Below are 3,750 nucleotides of genomic sequence, written 5' to 3'. Positions count from 1 at the left end.
AGAAAACCAAACACCGCATGTTCTCACTCATAGGTGGGAACTGAACAATGAGATCACTTGGACTCGGGAAGGGGAACATCACACACCGGGGCCTATCATGGGGACGGGGGAGGGATTGCATTGGGAGTTATACCTGATATAAATGACGAATTGATGGGTGCTGACGAGTTGATGGGTGCAGCACACCAACATGGCACAAGTATACATATGTGACAAACCTGCACGCTATGCACATGTACCCTAGAACTTAAAGTATAATAAAAAAAAAAAAAAGAAATACGTTAAGTATTAAATATTTGTAGCTAGATTTTGCAAGTTTTGTATATAACAGGCAAATTTGTTGTGATATTATAGTCAAAGAGATATACTTTAACCTTGCTGACAATGACATGCTTCCTTTTGATTGGTAAAATGGGATTCCCCTAGTAAGTGAGACACAGAGGGTAATTCATGACATTTTTGGATCACAGAAAGGTCATACGTATCTAATCCCAACCCATGTGATGAAATTTACCCACTCCACTCTGCTCTCCAAAGAAAATAAACATTAATCAAGCTCTCCCCAATAAATCTCCCCAGAACTTGAGTTCTGGGGTCCTACCCTAATCATCTTTAGATCCTTAGCACTCAGCTGCACCCTTCTACCACTAACTATTTGAGGTATGCTATATAAAATGATAACACAAGTAAGCCAGCACCAGAAAGGTGTTAAAACAAATGTGAAGGAGAACTCAAAACAATTCTACCAGGATCCCACACAATATGTATGTATTTACATGTACAAATACAAATGACCAGAGAAAAGTAAGGAAAAGGCGATGCTGGAAATGCTTTATCATTCTACATAAATAACACTGATATGTGTATCATCCAAAAGGTATTGGGCACCCCACAGTTACAGCATCTGGACAGGTGACTGTATTTTTCTGTTACTTTTCTCATAGTCTTTTGAGGGCAACCTAGCACAACAGTTTTCAAGAAAACTCCCCCCTCCTTTTTTATTTTTAATCATTTTTTTAAAGGAAAATGCTGCACTACCTCCCCCGAAATAAATTATACTAACGATTTCAACAACCTCAATATATGAAAAAGATAAAAGTAAAGGTAGAAGAGTCACTGTGCTGATTTCTTTTTACATACCACATATGGCAGCCATCATGGCAATGTTTAAGGCCATTACAGAGAACTCGAGGGCTCCTAGTTAGGAAAGCAGTGACCCAGATCCATGGGAAATAGATATTTTTCAATTGTACTAGACAGATGCATATATATCGATGTTGCATGCACTAAATAAATATATAAAGATATAAATTGACTATATATGTATATATATACACACGTATACTCGCACACACATATATATATCTCTATATGATAGAGACCATAATTTGGTTCCATATTGTGATTGTGGAAAACAAGTGGTGATATATTTTTCCTCTATTGGACATATTTTCAGAATCATGCCTGGGGATTTATATGCATACCCTGTGCCATTTATAACAGTGCTACAAATAACGAGGATTATGCTCATTAGCAAACATTGCCACTTTTTTGAAGGGGATGCTAGGCAGACATGGCTGAAATGAAAGTCTTTTTTAGACAGAAGCGACAAACCTGGAAATAGGAATCTATATCTTGGTCCTGTGACTGTTTAGTGCAGTGTTTCATGAGCTAAAAAAGAGAGAGAGAGAGCACAAGAGAGAAAAATGGTGCTTTGTATAATATCTTACAAGCACTGCAAGGAAATCTGATGTTCATCTTAAACAGGCACAGCTCTGATTTTGCCATCTAGTTTCTCAGAAATATTCACCGTATCTAAAGAACTTTTATCTTGAAAGAGGGGAAAGGGGAACTTAACCAAACAGTTCTTTTGAAAAATCTTTTCTCACTACTGGCAAGTTTGGACAAAGAATGGACATGAAGGAAAGATAGCTTTTTGTAAGAAATTAAAACTTCGTTATCAAGTTGCCCTTTGATTTTCTCAATCCCCGTCTTACCCCATTTTCTCATCTGTGTAGCCTGTGTTGCGTTTGCAGTTGTTTTTCTTAAGGATAATTTTTGCTTCTAAATACTGAGAAAGAATAATCAGGTGCTTGAGAGGTGGTGTCTCTGCTCATCTCCCCACACGTGACTGCTTTCTGTCTGGTGCTTTGTCATGGTGCCTCCAGAACAGACTTCCTCAGCTTCCTTTGTTATCCTCGCCTGATAAATAAACAGCACAAAATTACTGAACTTATTATGGTAATTGAGAGAAGGGAACGGAATGCTGAGCCTGCCCCCCTATCTGTTACGCTGCCATTGCAAAAGTTGGGCAAACCTGTGCCAAACCTTAGCTGATAGTGTAACATCAGCCTCTCTCCTGTGTGCCCCCCTTTATTGCCGTAGCCCCCCACCTTCCACGATGATTGCTTTCTGTCCATCTTGAGCTGGGTGTCAGTTCATTTAGATTTACATCAAGTAGTAAATTAAAATAATCACTCAGCAAACACTCTGAGCTCAGTTTTCCCTTTCAGTCAGGAGTTGCGCGAGCTGCTCGAAGCATTCAAGCAGAAAATATTGCTGTCTAGATATTTGTCCTCTGGGTGATAAAGGAGGCATTGTCTTGGGACCCACTCAGGCCTCGGAGCCGATCGTCGCTGTGCATCACAGCTGTGAAGTGCGCTTTGTTATGTGTCTGAGGATTCGGGTTCAGGACCTTGTTTTTCTTGAAATACCAGACTGATCAGAGCTGCATATGTTCGGGGGAAATCAGGGGTCGGTGGTTCTCTGTCCACATTTTTACTAGATTATTCTTGGACAGAACTCTGGGAAAATACCCTGCAGCATAAACCATCCCAAGAGTTTTGCTTTGTTTTAATTCATTTTCTTTCTTTCTCTTTCTTGCATCTTTATTTTTTTTTTTCCCCTCCGTATTCTGCATTGTTACAGTCCTGGAAAATGCTAGAGTTTATCTGCATGAGTCAGAAACAAAGGCTTACGGAATTGCTGCTTCCTTTTGCGTTGAACCTGGTGCCATAATGTACCGAGTTATAAACCTGCTTCTTTGTGTTCTCATTGCAGTACATCCATCTGCCCATTTAGAAATCAAAATGCAGAGTTCGGTCACCTGGGATGAAATATAGAGTGGGCTAAAGAGGCTTTTCACCATTTGCAAATGATCAGTGGGATCTTGAAACAAAACAAGGAGTCGATAGGAGAAAACAAATTGGAAATTTAGCTCCCAATGAGAATGTTTTCAAAAAGATAATTATCACTTGTAAATCTTAAAGTCATCACATTTTTATTTCAGCTATTTTGTAGGTATGCTATTGCTAAGGGTGTGAAAGAGTGAAATATTTACTACTCTAAGTAGTGATAGAAAAACATTAAATGATAAGGAGCGTGGTTGCAGGCATGGGAATAAAATTGAAATTTTAGTCAATTATCTAAATTTTACAAATAGTTCTGCGTGCTTGGCTTATTGACTACTCTTAACAATTTTTGGCTAGAAATTTGGCATCTTTCTATATTTAAGGCAAGCTAGCTACAGTGAATGTGCTATTTGATATATTCCTTATGTCTGTGCTCTGGCTAAATATACATTTTTCAATTATAAAATTCTCCATTCCTACATAGAAAGAGCATTACTATTACAAGCCAAAAAGAAATAAAGGAATGGGATGGACATGTATTACAGGCACATATATATGGTCGTGTGCGTGATGTGCTCATGAATGAATGATTTCATGTTTTTGAAGTAAATGAGTTCCC

The 3,750-nt window shown here is 38.4% G+C and overlaps 1 long non-coding RNA gene across 1 annotated transcript in view; it reads right to left on the bottom strand.

Moving 5' to 3' along the window:
- Positions 1 to 3,101, bottom strand: part of LOC108513338 (uncharacterized) — a 13,460-nt gene extending 10,359 nt beyond the window's left edge. The window contains exons 1-2 of the long non-coding RNA XR_001880864.1: positions 2,979 to 3,101; positions 1,998 to 2,202 (exon numbers count right to left, since the gene is read on the bottom strand). This is a non-coding gene — a long non-coding RNA (uncharacterized LOC108513338). The remainder of the gene's footprint in view (positions 1 to 1,997; positions 2,203 to 2,978) is intronic.
- Positions 3,102 to 3,750: the final 649 nt, after the last annotated feature.

This window comes from Rhinopithecus bieti, unplaced genomic scaffold (genome assembly GCF_001698545.2).
Source record: "Rhinopithecus bieti isolate Rb0 unplaced genomic scaffold, ASM169854v2 scaffold_30775, whole genome shotgun sequence".
NCBI lineage: Eukaryota > Metazoa > Chordata > Mammalia > Primates > Cercopithecidae > Rhinopithecus > Rhinopithecus bieti.
Note: the sequence above shows the minus strand (reverse complement) of the source record. Positions and strands in the feature narration are given on the sequence as shown.